Source organism: Pelodiscus sinensis, chromosome 3 (genome assembly GCF_049634645.1).
Source record: "Pelodiscus sinensis isolate JC-2024 chromosome 3, ASM4963464v1, whole genome shotgun sequence".
Lineage (NCBI taxonomy): Eukaryota > Metazoa > Chordata > Testudines > Trionychidae > Pelodiscus > Pelodiscus sinensis.
Window position 1 is genome coordinate 148,395,662 of NC_134713.1, and position 15,804 is coordinate 148,411,465.

Sequence of the window (15,804 nt, forward strand, 5' to 3'; positions counted from 1 at the left end):
TTCTCTGGTTTTCCACTGTCTAGTAAGAATCATGATAGAATGATAGAAATGTAGTCCTGTTTTTAGTAAGAATAAGTAGGTTCAATTCATAGGATTTGAGTTCAAAGGCACGATAGATACCTCACGGTCAACTCCAGTTATTATTCCTTGAAACAGACTATGAAAGAAGTTCCTCGAAGTTCTACTTCCTTATGATGTAGCACTGTCTTTTGCACTTGCAATGACACTCGAACAACACTGAGGACCGGAATTCGTAGTCTTCACATAGGTGAACCATTCCCTTAATGTTATCCAAAGTTTTTTCCTAAATAAGGACAACAAAGGGGGTGACATGTAACACTGTTAAGATCTTCATGTGGGCTGGCTGAACCTGCTAAGCTTCACCCTGAATGGTGTATCCCTTTTTCAGAACAACACAGAAGTCATTTAAATTTTTTGAAAATGTTTTGAGCATAAACCACCAGCAAAGCAATGAAGTTCAGCATGAAGTAAGTTAAAGTTTATTGAATGATTATTCATTATTTCAATTTAGAGATGCATCAGCATAAGACTGATGCTACAGTATTCATGCATGCAGAAGTGCCATTCAGTAGTACTACGGGATCAGACCTCCTGCTGTGGCTAGGCATTGTGGCTCATAAGTATTGATTACGCACTGCTTGAGACACTTGTTATACGGAGTTACAGCAGGGCAACATAAAGAATGGAGTGGCAGCCTTCCTTCTGAATGTTTTAGCTTTTGCCAGCATCAATCAAATCCTTTGTTGTTTTAATGTAAATGTGTAAAATTAATATTTGATCATTCTGTTTTCAATGTTCATTAAAACATCTTGCCTGTAAATTTTATTCATATAGATCATTACTGGCCAATCTTTTTCATAAAGTGCTGAAATTTGCCCCTGAGGCATCAGATGGAGTAGTCAGATTGTCAAATAAGTCTGTAATTGAAGTTAACACTGGCACAATATTTGCATTCTGAAAATAAACATTACCGGTGAAGTTGCAGGTTTACCACATTAATGTGTGTGTGCTACACATGCATGCAGAGAAAGGCAATTTTGCTACGAGACATGAAAAACAGGTTAGAAATGAGTATGTTAGAATAGTGCTTGTATGGACTACCAGGCAAGGCAGAATTTATTGATGTTTTTAGATTTAAATCTTCTTGTCAGGCTAAAGGTTACACTTTATTGGTGTAAAGGAAAACAAAGAGTAAATAAATAAAAGTATTCCCTCCCTAACAGCAATGCAAAAGTATTTGCATTTTTATATCTTAAAAAGATCAGTGGCAGAAATAAGAAATAAGTAGAACTTCTTGTACACTGTAAAATTAATCAGTAACTTTGGAGACATGCTTAGATTCAAGAAAACAAATGAAATGGACATCACATGGCATGTAAAGACTTTCCCACGCGACATTCCTGGTAAATTTAAGATAATAAGGGACATAGTAGTTTCCAGCACAATGCCTATAGAAAACCAGAAGGCTGTGTCTAGACTGGCATGATTTTCCGGAAATGCTTTTAATGGAAAAGTTTTCCATTAAAAGCATTTTCGGAACAGAGCGTTTAGATTGGCATGGACGCTTTTCCGCAAAAGCACTTTTTTGCGATCGGGGCTTTTTTGCGGAAAACAAATCTGAGCTGTCTACACTGGCCCTTTTGCACAAAAGTTTTGTGCAAAAGGACTTTTGCCCCAACGGGAGCAGCATAGTATTTCCGCAAGAACACTGACAATTTACATGATATCGTCAGTGCTTTTGTGGAAATTTAAGTGGCCAGTGTAGACAGCTGGCAAGTTTTTCCGGAAAAGTGGCTGATTTTCTGGAAAAACTGGCCAGTCTAGACACAGACGAAGTGTAATGCCAGGTGTGATGGGGCGAGTCTATTCCTTCGCCCGGACCGGAAAACACCGGCGGCCCGGAGTGAGAGGCACAGCGCCTTCTGATGCTGCTGCGCATGCTCTGGTGGCTCCGTGCCCCTTTTAAAAGCCGAGGTGGCACCACGGGGGAAGGCAGCAGAGCACGTCACCGGGGCAGTGGCCAGGAGGGCGGGTGCCACAGGAGACGTGGGGAACTTGGACGGGAAGGACCCCGGGCTGGCAGCCGCTGGACCCATCTCAACAGTGGGAGGTGCAGAGGCACTGATTCCCCCGGAGAAGAACCCAAGGCAGACACTGGGACAAGGGGGTCCCCTGGAGCGACGGCAGAGCGACTGGACCACCCTTACCCCAACGCACCTGACAACCGTCTCAGTGGGTAAACGCACCGACGGGGTTGGAGAACATAAGAAGCTGAAAGAGTCTGTAGACGGTGGACGAAGTAGCCCAGGATGGGGAGCTGCAGCGGACAACATCCCCCAGAGGGGTGGTGAGCGATTGATTCACAGCTCACCATTTGGGTAAGGCCAAGAGAACCTACCCATAAGGATCCTGGGCTGGAGCTTGGTTGAGGGGGAGGGCCCGAGTTCCCCTACCCCATACGAAGTTGGACTGCGCCATTGGGCGGGAGTAACTCTGCCCCGAGACAGAGACTCTATGGGCTATGGTCCGATCAACCTAAAGTCAGGCTACTGATATGGCAGACCCCGCCCCCAGGGGGCGCTGAGGTCAGACTTTTGCTGTGCCAGCCAAAGGGAGACATAGCAGGCTCCTGGATGGTGGGCTACGGTGAAGCGGGTCTTGCCCGCTGGTGTGCTCACCCCCAAGTAGGCGAGAGCCAGGACTAAACTCAGGATGGGGGCCTGAGTCTCTCAGGTGAGGGAGGTTCCCGACCCACACGACGACGGGGAGGGGGGTGGACTGATGACACCAGGCAAATTCATAAGTCAGCCAAACACATCCCAAAACTAGCTGTATTGTGTTACGTACACATAAAAAATGTGTTTTAAGCACATTTATCATAATTATAGTTGGACAAAAAAATCCAACAACAAAGGGACAGATTCTGCCACTCTTATGTTCAATATTTCCTTACTCCCTCCCAGATTCAGCAAACCATCCCTACTCAGCAAAGCATAGTTATCTTTAAGCATGTGCTTTACTTTGATAGGACTTACATATTTGCTTAAAGAGACCAGGTGGATGAGTTTATATCTTTTATTGGAGCAGCTTCTGTTGGTAACAAACTTTGGACCTGAAGAAGAGCTCTGGGTAGGCTTGAAAGCTTGTCTTTCTCACCAGTTGGTCCAATAAAAGACATTACTTCACTCACCTAGTCTGTCTAGTTTTCTGGGACCAACACAGGTACAACAAATAGCATTCACTTAAAATAAAGCACAGGTTTAAATGGGGGCTTCTGTTGAGTCAATAGAACTACTTTTGGTGTAAAGCATGCAATGCAAGGCAACATAAGGAATGTTAAACTACACATTTCATCTCATTTTCCATTCACCCAAAGTTAAAATTCTTGAATGTCTGTGATTTTACTTCCACAAACTTCATCAGCAAAATATTACTTTGGGAACAACCCATTGCCACGACTGTGACTGTCCACTGCATTGGTCAGTTCAGCATCCCCCATGACATTGTTTCTGTTCTCATTCCAGGAGGTTTAATTGTTAATTCGAAGTAAGGGGTTTATTTCAGAATCGCCCTTCTCTACTGCGTGTAGACACGGGCAGTTCTTCCAGGATAGTCAATTTCCAAAATGGTGACCACCCGGGAACATGCTAATGAAGCACGGGATATTTAAATCCCGTGCTTCATTTGCAATTTTGGTCGCCCTCATTAGCCTCCCTTGTTCGAACTAGGGGGCTAGTGTAGATATACCCTTTGAAAACCCCACTTTGGCAGACTAGTATAAAAAATGAATTGCTTCATGTGCAGTAAAGACTCACTGATAGCATAGAAACAATAAAGGCCTGATTTTATTTCCATTAACTTTATTGGGAACAGGCCCAAAATATTTAGGTGAATATTGGCATAGCAGATCTACCTTATCTAATCTATTTCAGGATTTATTGTTGTGGCATAAACTCTGAGACATACAGATAAAATACTAGTCCTACAGCATCTAACTGATAATTTTAATTTCCCTATCTCTGCACCTATTTATATATATTGCCCACCATCACCTAAATATTAGAGTGACTGCCAATTATGTAAATGTATAAACAAAAAAAATTCTCTCTCTCTTTCTGTCATTTCCCAGACTGTAGTTTATAGATTGTCTATTGGTTTATGCTCTTTTGTTTGCATTTTGTATGGTTTCATGTGTAAATGGATGCATATTTTCTCTCCCCCCCCCCCCCCCGCCCCAATTTGGAGAAAGCTAGTCATAGTAATGAGTTTTCCATTTAGTTCTGAAAGTGTTATGTTTGACAGTTCTTATAACTTGCAAGTGTGAATTCCACAGTCAAGGTCCAGCTGCTGTGAAAATCCCATTTCCCACGCTCACAAGCCTCCCCTATTGGTCACCAGTTCAGATTGTTCCAGTGAAATGTCATGGGAGGTCACATTGATGGAAGGAGATGTGATCATTCAGGTAGCTAAGGCCAATGCCATAAATATAAAGACAGATTCTGTATTCAATGGGGGCACCAATGCAGAGAGCAGAGCACTGAGATCTGTTACTACTGGGGTAGGTGGGTATGTTTTGAATGATTTGGAGCTTTTACAGTGTGGCTTCAAGTGTGGCTTCGTTTCTCAATATGATAAAGCCCAGAAATCAGAAGCGCTTGGATCATCATGATATGGTCTATAGCGGATAGCACTGGACTTGCTTTTCTGGTCAGACACAGTTGGAAAAAGGAGTATTTTGCTGCGATGGCTCTTAGAGCATCTGATTGCACTGAGGAATCCAAGAAGAAAAATGTCTCTTGACTATGATTGATTATTATATGAAGTGCTTAGACTCTTCACATTGCACTTAGTCAACCTCCTCTGCCTGAGGTAAATGAACTATTAAACATATCAACTATGTCTACACTGCAGGCTTAAAAGCACATGCATAAAAGGATGCTGAAGGTCTTCCACAAGAGCGTGTCCACACTGCCATGTGCTTTTGCACAAGAGATGTGCTTTTCCGCAATTGCATCCATGGCAGTGTGGACGCTCTCTTGCGCAAGAAATCTCTGATGTCCATTTTAGCCATAGGGCTTTCTTGCGCAAGAAATTCATGTTGCCTGTATACACTGCCTTTTTCTGGAAGAGCTCTTGTGCAAAAGGGCTTATTCCTCGGGGGGAAAGGGGAAGAGGAATAACTCTTCCAGAAGAAGCCCTGTTTTCCAACGCTTTACTGTAAATTTACTTGCACAAGAACGCGCGTGCAGTGTAGATGCTCTGCAAGTTTAGACATAGCCATCAAGTGCTTAAGGGTCAGCCACCATCAAAATAAAGCTACCTGTGACGGGGCAGCCCCTGCGCCCCGCACTAACCAGGCGCCGTCACTGGCTTGCTGGGGAGAAGCGGCGGCCCCGCGCCGGCTCCTACCCTGTGCGGCTTGTTCTGCCGCGGGCGGGGCCGAGCGGCAGCCCCGATCAGCTGCGCTCGACACCGCCGCCGCTTCCCCAGCCGCGCCAGAGTGCCGGATGCCGACACTGCCCATGGCGCTGACCTACGCCAGCGCCCTGGCGGGCCAGCCGCTCCAGCGGAGGGAGTGTGCCTGCCCTGCTACGGAGGACGTCAGGGCAGCGGGACGCTTAAAAGAGGCGCTGCCACCAGAGCCAAGAGGAGGAAGACGTGCAGCCGGGAGGAGGACGACGGGCGGACAGCGGCACCTCAAACCCCGTCTGCACAGACCCTCAAGACCCAGTCGTCATGGCGGCCCGGCAGGGGAGGTAGGAAGCGACCCAGGGCAGGGTGTGGAAACCCGGGGGGTTGGTGTGTTGAGGGGATTCCGTCCCCCACCAACCAGGACTGAGGGGATTAGCGCATTCCCCCAGACCTTAGGGCCCTGGGTCGGGGCTCAGAGTGAGGGCAGGCCCGAGGTCCCCTACCCCCCGCGCCGCCGCGGGCGCCACTCACCGCTGAATGAATGTGGACCGACCCTGCCAGACTCGGGGCAGGGCGCTGGGGTAATTGGGGAGCACGAAGAGGACAAGACCTCGGGTGAGGGAAACCAGAGGGGAGGGCAGAGGACCCTGCGTGGCCCTCGGGGGAGGGCCGTGTCGACGCCGCGCCCCTCCACACTACCTCCTGAAAGTTTTCCTTTCTTCTGGTTCCCACTGCTTGTAAATAGAGTGAACTGCTGACTGAACTTCCTCTGGATATTTCTCCATGTTTCCAGAGAGTTTTGAATCTGGTGTTGCTTTTAACTGCTGCTTTATTCTAATTTGGGGTACTTTCTTAATTTCTTTTTATTCCTACGACAATGACATATTCACTATTGAAATCAGTGGGAGTTAGACACCTAAAAATCTTTGAGGATATGGGCCTAAGTGTTTAAGGGCCTTAAGATTTACATCTACACAGCAGCTTAAACTTGAAATAAGATACACAATTTGTGCTACACAAATTGCGTGACTTATTTCGAATCTATTTTGAAATAGTTTATTTTGAAATTTGGTGTGTGTACACAGCACCAAATTTTGGAAGAACGCCCTATTTTGAGACATCCCTTAACCCTCGTGGAACGAGGGTTACTGGGATGCCAAAAGAGCATGTCCATTATTTGAAATAATGGGCAGCTTGTTAAGAGATGGGGTAGCTTTTGCGGGATATAGCTGCACAGTGTAGACGTACCCTAGGTCTGGTCCCCAAATGGCTGGGTACAAGAACAGTAGCTGCCCAGTACACTGCCCATTGTGGTTAGCTGGCGCAAACCTTACCAATACAGTCCCCATTACTCCAAGGCTGCAGACTGACAACTATCTGAGGTTAGATGCCCTTGATAATGGGTGATGTTGCAGAGGAATTGTTTAAACGGCTTCTCTCTTTGTATCAGCATCTCCTCAGTTGTTGCTTGGGTTCAGCTTCAGTCAGCTGCTCTTCAGCCAGGTGCTGATTTTGGCTCGGCATGCAGAGAACTGAAAGATAGCTCTGTTTATGTTTGACATAAAGGAGATGGAGAAACAAGTATCATCTGCATACTTCTGGCACATCAGTCTGTGGAATCTCACCAGTTCCTGCAATGGATCTGTATTGCTGTTGAATAATAGAGGGAAGTACTGAATTCTGGTAGATTTTGCAGGTGAGGCTTTCAAGGTAAGGAGCAATTGTCCTAGATTTGTCTCAGCAGAGGGACCTAAGACATTTCAGGGATTTCTGCACGCTCCCTTTTAGCGTCTTGCAAGTGGGATAGGAATATTTCCCCCTTTCTGTTTATAATTACATTTTGGACTTACAAACCCTGGAGAAAAGACACCTCTGAACCCAGTTTAAGTGGGTTTCAGCCCCCCCCCCCCCTCAATCTTTACAGTTCTGCATAAATCTTATTGAATGGCTCATTTAAGGAGAAAACGCTTGACAAGATTATTAGTAAACTCCTCAGTGGGTAAAAAACCCATCAAAATGGAAAATTCAAGTTTTCAAGAGAGCCATTAAGTGTGATTAAACCTTTTAAAAAGCGAGAACAATGAATGCAGTCCTGTATTTCATATCTTTAATTGTCCCAAGATTTTCTTTAAAAGCACATGCATAAAAGGATGCTGAATGTACTGAGAGGGTACAGTGAGAGAAGGCCAGTGCACTAGTAAATGGAGAGAAGCCCAGAAGCAATGACAACAAAAGTGGTAAGGACGGCTTTCTAACACAACATTTATAAAAGAGGGAACCGTAAAAAGGCAGCAATTCTTGACTTAGCCTTGAGTTTCACAATGAATGTGATTACAAAAAATGAGTGCAAGAGCATTCACACAATGATGAAATCCAGTTGGCTTTATAATTAGGACTTAATGCGACCAAAATTGGGACATTGAATTTCAGCAGAGCAACATTTGGATAGAATGTCAGGAGTATTGATTGAAAGGTAAAAAGATAGAGACAGGGGATTGAAAGGGCTCACAGAGAAATTATGATGTGCTTATATGGTCTTCCTAGTAGTTAAGAAATATGGGGCCAGATCCTCCATGGTGAGAACTGGTGTAACTCCATTAAAATCAATGATAGAGTTAGAAGATGGTGCTGTCTGAAGCGTCATAAATGTCTATCCATATGTTACCTGCATCCTGCTGAACTTTAATCTGTGTGATCTCAGTCACTGGAGCTATACCATTTATGCCAGCAGAGGATCTGGCCTTAGAATTTTTTTTAAAAAAAAGCAGTGTAAATTATCTAACTATTTTATTTATAATAAACTTCTTGCTAGAGTAACTGTCAGATCTGCATTATGATAGAAATGGTTCTAGAGGTTTTGCATATATGGCATAGTTTTATTTTTACTGGTGATTATTTTAAAAATATCTTACTGTGTTAGAGTCTGATCCACAAGCATTTACATCCATGACTAATTTTATTTGTGTACATAATCCCCTTGGAATCAATGGAACTACGTATGGGGGGGAAAAAAAAAATCACACGCATCACTTGTTTCAGGACCACGTCTTGTTTTCTCAGGTGCAGTGTCACGCTCATGATTTTAAAGCAAATCACACAAAATTTAGTGCTTGTCTTAAAGCCTCTCCCCTGGAGTCATCTGAATATAACAAAGTCTCAGCTTTCATTTTTAAAGCATGTTTCTAGTCCTAGTGATTGTGGTGAAATGCTGAAAAATATGAATCCTGAAGGTGAAAAATCAAGAAGGCAAATGAAAACAGCTCCTCGTATATTATTAAAATCTCATGATTTTGGGGTGCTGACTCATGACTGAGCACTGGGATTAGGAATATTGAGTTTCTATAAAGTAATATGTAATGTGGCAATGTAGCACTGGACCAAATCAGGCAAGGAGAAAAGAAGAATGATAATTTAAAGGAGATCCTGTAGGAAAATTATCAGGACAATGAGTGCCATGAAAGGATTTGTTTAAATAAGACTTCAAAATATGTCCATACTGCACAGTTGTAAATGTGAGCTAGAATTATGAGGACTTGTATGCATGATGAAAGAGATGCAAAGAGCTGGAAAAGATGCTTGGGAAATACATTGGAATGTAATGGTTGGAATTATAGTGACAGGCAGGACAATATATCGGAAAACTTTTAAAGATGGAACAAGCCAGTTGAAGTCACATGAATTTGTGGAGTTTCAGATTTTAAGTACCCAATTTGAAACACATTGGTCCTTGTTATCAGGGAGGCTGAGCACCTGCAGCTTCCACTGACACAGGCTGGAGTTGTTGCCCTCTGATGCAGCCATACCCAAGGTTCGGATGGATGTTCCAGGACCAGGGAGCCCCGGATGAGGGCTGGTGGCTGGGCTCTATGCATCTGGGCTGCCAGTAGCAACCCAGCTAGTCTGCTCAGCGGGGCTGTAGCCTGACATGCAACAGCAGGGCTGCCCGGTGGGACCCGGAGCCTAGCGCATGGCAGCAGGGCTGCCCAGCAGGACTAGGAGCCCAGCACGCAGGAGGAGCTTGGTTGGAGCTGGGCTGCCCAGCTAAGCAGGGAATTGGCGAGGGAGACCAGCAGGGCAACGGGCTGGCACTTGCGGGGTGCGTATGTGTGTGTGTACAAGAGGCCAGTGACCAGTCAAGTGCTGGGAGGGCCAGGAGAAGAGGGGCCAGATATAAGCTCCCCTCATACAGCAGAATCCTTCATCTGGGACCAGTCATGTCCCAAGTGTGCTGGACCAGGGAGGTCCAACCTGTACTTATCTCATAGGGACATTTTGAAAATTAATTCGTGTCAATCTCTTGGAGAGTTTTACATGCAAGAGATGGACAAGATAAAAGTGTTACTAAATTATTATCTTAAAAGGCACTAGCAGCAGAGATCGATAGTAACGAGCTGGTATCTTCTGCAGGACATATTCAGTTACCAACACAAGGCCTTCAGCCAGAAGCAAATAATAAGACATGATGATGATTGTCCTTTTGGTGTGGTAAAGGATAACCCCTCCTCCATGGGACAGTTTAACTGGGTGTTGATAGGGGAACAGTGGAACCTAAATATTTATCACAGAGGGTACACGCTGGGGTTTTGCTAATGAAGGAACAGTAAAAATATTGAGTGGAAATAAAAGCAAATTAAACTTTATTTTTCTGTGCTTTGGTTATTTGTCTTTAACAGTAATAACCAAAGATTACCTAGGTTGATAGTATATTATCATTTATAGTTAAGAAAGGAAGTCCTTATATAAAATGAAATTATGAACCAAACCTCAACTGTTATATTCCTGACACTCCCAAGATAGTATTGAGTTTTTTGACTGGTTCTCTTAAACCAGCATTTTTTATAGATAAGGCAGAAGCAACTAGATGTATAATGGTTTGTGCATTAGCAAAGCAGTTATTCTTAGACTCAGCTTATTCTTCTGTTTGCATATAGTAACCTGTGGTGACCAGAAGCTATTATTTCCACAGGACACAATAACAACCAGAAGCATTAACTCACACAATGGAAGAAGAACACAAATGCATTATCTGATGACCTCCAAGATAATGTAGAGCATCGCTGTTCAAAAAAGTTTTGAAACTGGTGTGCAATATACTTGTGTTTAGTCACTCAGAGAAATGTGCTCCTGGGATTTGATTTGCTTTGACCTTCAAGGGGACTGAGTGTTTCACACATGCCATAGTTAGAGAGGTTTCCACATCAGTGGAAGGAAGGTTTGGAGTGAATAGGTAGGGAAGGCAGAGCAGTGTAGGAGAGATGGTGGCAAACAATGCAGTGAAGCAATCTCAGTGATTTGTAATTCCCAGGGAGTCTATGTTATTAAATAGAGTTGGCTAAAGAAGTGCACTGCCAGGACTTCACTAGCCACCCACTGTTCCATAATGGACCAACCCCAGTCCTTGTGTTGGCAGAGAAAGCTCCACTGATTTCAGTGGAGTTACACTTTCATACACTAGAACTGACTTTGGCTCAGTTAGGGAGGAAAGAGTTGAAATGAGGCCTTGTAAGAGTAAAGCAAGAGGTGCAGATGAGAGGGTAAGAACAGGGAGAGCTAGATGCACAAAGGAGATTTAGGGTCAGTTTACAACACTTCATTTTAGCTTCCCTGGAATTCACAGCTTGAGTTAGGTACCAAGCTCCTATACAAGGCATGGGGAGAGTCAAATGCCTAAGAATAGGAATCCCAAAAGCCAGCAAGTGGAATGAGGCACCATGTAAGCTTACCAATACAATGCAGAAGAAAGGAGTGTAACATAAGCCCCGCCCTTTGCGCTGGAAGGCAGTACCTATTTTCTGTTCCACTGTGTATAAAGTAATTAAATATTCACTAGAGCAGGGCCATTGTCCCAGGTGAATGCTCTAACCACTGAGCTATAGTGTCATTCTTTCCCCCTATGTGATCCAGTGAATATTTAGGTGTTGATACAAAGTGCAAGAGCTGCAATAGGAGAAAAGGAGAGCAATTCCTCATGCCCACTGTTAGAAGCCCTTACTTGGGAGGTGAGACCAAGACGTGGGTTGACATCACTGTTCCACATCACACAGAACTGGACCTTGAATATGAATCTCCCACATTGTGTGTGGGGTAGGGAAGTTGTTGTAATCTCTGAACTAGGGGTAAAAAGGCGGAGATCTGCCAACACCTCCTCATCCACATCCTGATCTGGTAGGCGTGGCCCGAGATGGCCTCTGAGAGCACTTATTGGGTTGGATCCCACAGGAAAGACAGGTGGGAGAACGCCTAGTTTGTGAATCCTGCCAGGGCTTAGGTCTGACCCAGCTATTAGATGTCAGGATATAAGTGGCTATAAGCATGACCATCAGCAGAAACGTGGACACCTGGGAAATGTATGTGCCTACGCAGGTAAGTGGCAGTTGAAAGCAGGTTTTGAGGATCTAAACAATGGATTTAAATACCTTAAGTAGCTGTTAGGCACCTAAATCCCTTTGTGGGTCTAAGAGGAGGCAAAAGTCTGCAGATTGAATGGGAAACTGAGAGAAAGAACCCAAATATTAACTCTGCCTTATATTGATATGTGTTATTATGACTGAAGCATTTTAGTGTTTGTTGCCCCCTGATTAGTATAAACTGACTTTAAAAAAAATACATTTGGTTTTTTATCATGCTTTTCTCCTCTTAATATCATTGAAGGGCAGAGTTAAGGATATTTGGGTGTCTTAACTGTGCTGTTCTTACCTTAATAGTGATTTCTTTTAATTGAAATTTTAACACTACTTCCTGGCTAGGTAAGGCTTGGCTTTGGGATTGTTACAGAATCTCTGTAACATAGTTTGCCCTTTTTATTGGTACATACTCAGAACCTTAACTCCATCTCCATTTTCCTGTACCAGCACTAAACAAGAAACTAGTAAGAGAATGCTACCATAGCATATGGCCAATGATGCAGTATTAACTTCAAATAATTTTTTTTCTTTTTTTAACTGTTAAGGACAGGCTTATCACTACATCAGAACAACTCCAAGTTCAAGAGGGTACCAGACAATTGAGCTGGGTTTACAGCTGTTTTGCATCACCCAGATAGTACAAAGGTACAGAAGTGTAGTGGAGAATCTGCCCCTTAATTGGTAAGTGACTAATTCAGGTAGAGGGCTGGCTTTGGAAGACAGCTCCTATGTGAAGTGGGGATGTGATAGGAAGAGTCTAGCTACAAGGCTGAGTATCTCTAGCAACAGTGCCATGGGGACCCTTTCTAGCACTGAAGTTACTATGCAGACAGATCAATTTTAAGAGCAGTGACAGCTGGCTCAACTACTCCACCAAAGATTTAAGTTGGTCAAAAATTTTCCATGGAAACAAATTTTTGTGACCCTTCAGGTTCAACACATTTGCATCAAATTGTAGGTGGGTTCCAAAGGAACTCTGCCTAGCAGGCAGCTGGGGAATCCCAGTTTCCCAGGTCCATGGCTCTGCAACAGCCTGACCATGCACTCTGCAGTGGGGTAGGGGACCTGGATGTCCAGGGACCTCTGGCTCTCCTGAGCACAGTTCACCACCGGTGCATGTGTGGCTGGAATTTTGCCCTCTGCAGGGACAATCTGGTGAAATCCTTCATCAGGCTCTTAATCCCAAATGAAGGGGGGTGCTTGACACGATTAGAACTGTGCTGTTAAGTGAAAGACATTGAGTTCTTGCGCATCCAGTTCCTAGAGCAGCAGTTCCCAATCTCTGAGTTGGGACCCCAAAAAAGTTTGAGACCCTGTTTTAATGGGTTTGCCAGGCCTGTGGTTAGACTTGCTAGGGCCCAGAACTGAAGCAGGAGCCCCTCCACCCGGCACTGAAGTCAAAACCTTAGCCCCTCTGCCCAGGGTCCAAACCCAAACCCCTCCACTCAGGCTGGTGGGGCTCAGTTTACAGGCCCCCTTCCTGCGCTTGGGCTTTGCTCCCCATCTGGGGCAGTGGCTCTTGGGTGGGCTCAGGCTTCAGTCCCTCCTCCTGGGGTCATGTAGTAATTTTTGTTGTTAGAAGGGGGGTCCAGTGCAATGAAGTTTGAGAACCACTATCCTAGAGCAAATCAGGCTGTGTTATGTGAGAGACTTATTAAAAACTATGCCAGGCAGAGGTGCTTAGCAGTAGGGTTATGGCTGGACTTGAAAAGGCAAGATCAGTATAAAAAAGGTCAGAGAAGAAGTCTGCAATTGTTAAGGAGAAGTTAAGATGGGAGCTTTTGTTCCATGGACATTTAGAAAGGCTAGATCTTGGAAATATTCTGGAGGAAGCAGCAGCAAGATTTGGATAAGCCTGCATGCATGGTGTTAAAGAGGGAGGACCGAATCATGTCTGACACCCACATGATTGTCCTGGGACAGTGTTGATGTCAGTGATGAGATAGGCAGGAAAAGCAGGGCTTGGGAGATGAGTTCAGCTTTAGCCATGGGAAGTTTAAATTGATGATAGCACACACAGGAGAACCTGTCTGAAAGACAGGCCAATATGAGGGACTGGACGGAGGGAGACAGGTTAGATGCAGACAGATGAGTGTGTGAGTTACCAGATTAAAGGAGGCAGCTGAAGTCATGGGAATGGATAAAAGCACCTAGAGACTGTAGATAAGAAAGCAGACTGGACCAAGGACAGAGCCTTGGTGGATACCCTATGAAGGGAGCAGGAAAAAGGTGGGAAAGAACACAGCAAATTAGACACCGAAGGAATAATTAAGAAGGTAGCCAAAAAACTAGAAAAGAATAGAGTCTCAGGGTATGTCTACACTAGCTCGTTAATTTGAGCTAGGTAGGCAAATCAGGCAAATAAGTTCTTAGTTCGGATTAACTTTAAACTGACGCATGTAGCCATGGGCAGTTCATTCGAACTAAGAGGGATTTTAAAATGGCAGCCGGACGGGAACATGCAAATAAAGCCCAGGATATTTAAATACCAGGCTTCATTTGCAACTCCAGTTGCCTGATTTGCCCACCTAGTTCGAATTAACGAGCTAGTGTAGACATACCCTCAGAAGGTAAAGGAGGAACAGATTTCAAGAATGATCAATGTATAATCCATGATGCCAAAAACAGCCAAGGAGCAAAACTCAGTGGAACAGGTGGGAAAGAAGTGTGGAGTGGGAAGAGGGCAAGGTCATAAGAGATCTTGTTCCTTTCTTTTTTTATCCAACATTTTTATCAATATTTCAAACACCACTCTGATCAAAATAATCATTTTTTAAACAGCAAATGCCTTCCTTTAGAACAATGCAAAATGGAAACAACTTCAAAATGTTGACCTATTCCACAAAGTCATTTTTCTTATCTTTTTACCAGTTTTACTCATAGGCTTAAAGTTAGGCATGTGCATAAGGACTCTGACATATTGGGACCATAATAATGACATATTTGACTAGACTAGTGGTGCATCTAGTCCAGTATCCCATTTCTGAGGCTATGTCTACATTACAAGCCAGGGTATCATTCCCCTACTTGGGTTCATGTACTCGCACTAGGTCTCAAAAGCTAGTGTGAGTAACAACAGCAATGTAAAAAATCTTCAGAGGGGTAGCCAAGTTAGTCTGTAACAGGAAAAACTTAAAAAACAGCAAATTATCTAGTAGCACTTTGTAGACTAACAAAACATGTAGATGGTATCATGGGCTTTTGTGGGCACAACCCACACTTCTCCAGATGTAGCCAGGGTAGCACAGGTAGCAGTCACCAGAGGCATGTTCAGTCCAAATGAAGCTAAGCCATGTATCTGTTCCTACTGCCCACGGCACTTTGACTACACTGCTAGTTATACTTGTACAGGCTCAATGAGAGTTAACGTGTGTGCATTTCAGTAGGGGAATCTCACTTCTAGCTCATATCTTAGATGTGACCTAGCAGTGGCTCATTCTAGGTGTTGAGAAGGAAGATGCCTGAAACCCTGTACTGAAATAAGCTATCAACAGATAGAGCTTCTCTACAAATAACTGTGTTCATGAGTTTAATATCACTTTAAACTGCCCAGGTTTAATTGTTTTGCATTGATTCTTTTTAAAAATAAAACATTTTTTCCATCCGTGGCTTGTTTCTCCTGTTTCCTCCATTTACAGCTCATAAGTGTGGGTCTTGCCACATGTGTGTGGACCTATTCCCCACCCTAGGGCTGCTAGACGTTTTTAGAGATGTGTTATTTCCATGACAATGGCAAGTGCTTTGCATAACTCCCATTGAGTCATCAGCAATTCAGAATCAAAACCAGACTGGGAGTGCCATGACTAGGAATACAATAATTAATTAAATGGGATTTTTGAAGAAAATAGCAACAAGAATAGGGTGTGACCACATCAGTGGAAATCAAGCTGGATTTTTGTGAACAGGGGCTTGGAATGGACAGCAAAGACTAGAAGAAGCTTTGAGACAAAGTTGGCCAAAAATATAC

General features: G+C 44.0%; 1 long non-coding RNA gene across 3 annotated transcripts in view; it reads left to right on the top strand.

Annotated features, from left to right (window-relative positions):
• LOC106731469 (uncharacterized) overlaps positions 1–15,804 on the top strand; it is a 176,466-nt gene that overhangs the window by 159,297 nt on the left and 1,365 nt on the right. The gene's annotated exons all lie outside the window — the stretch shown is intronic.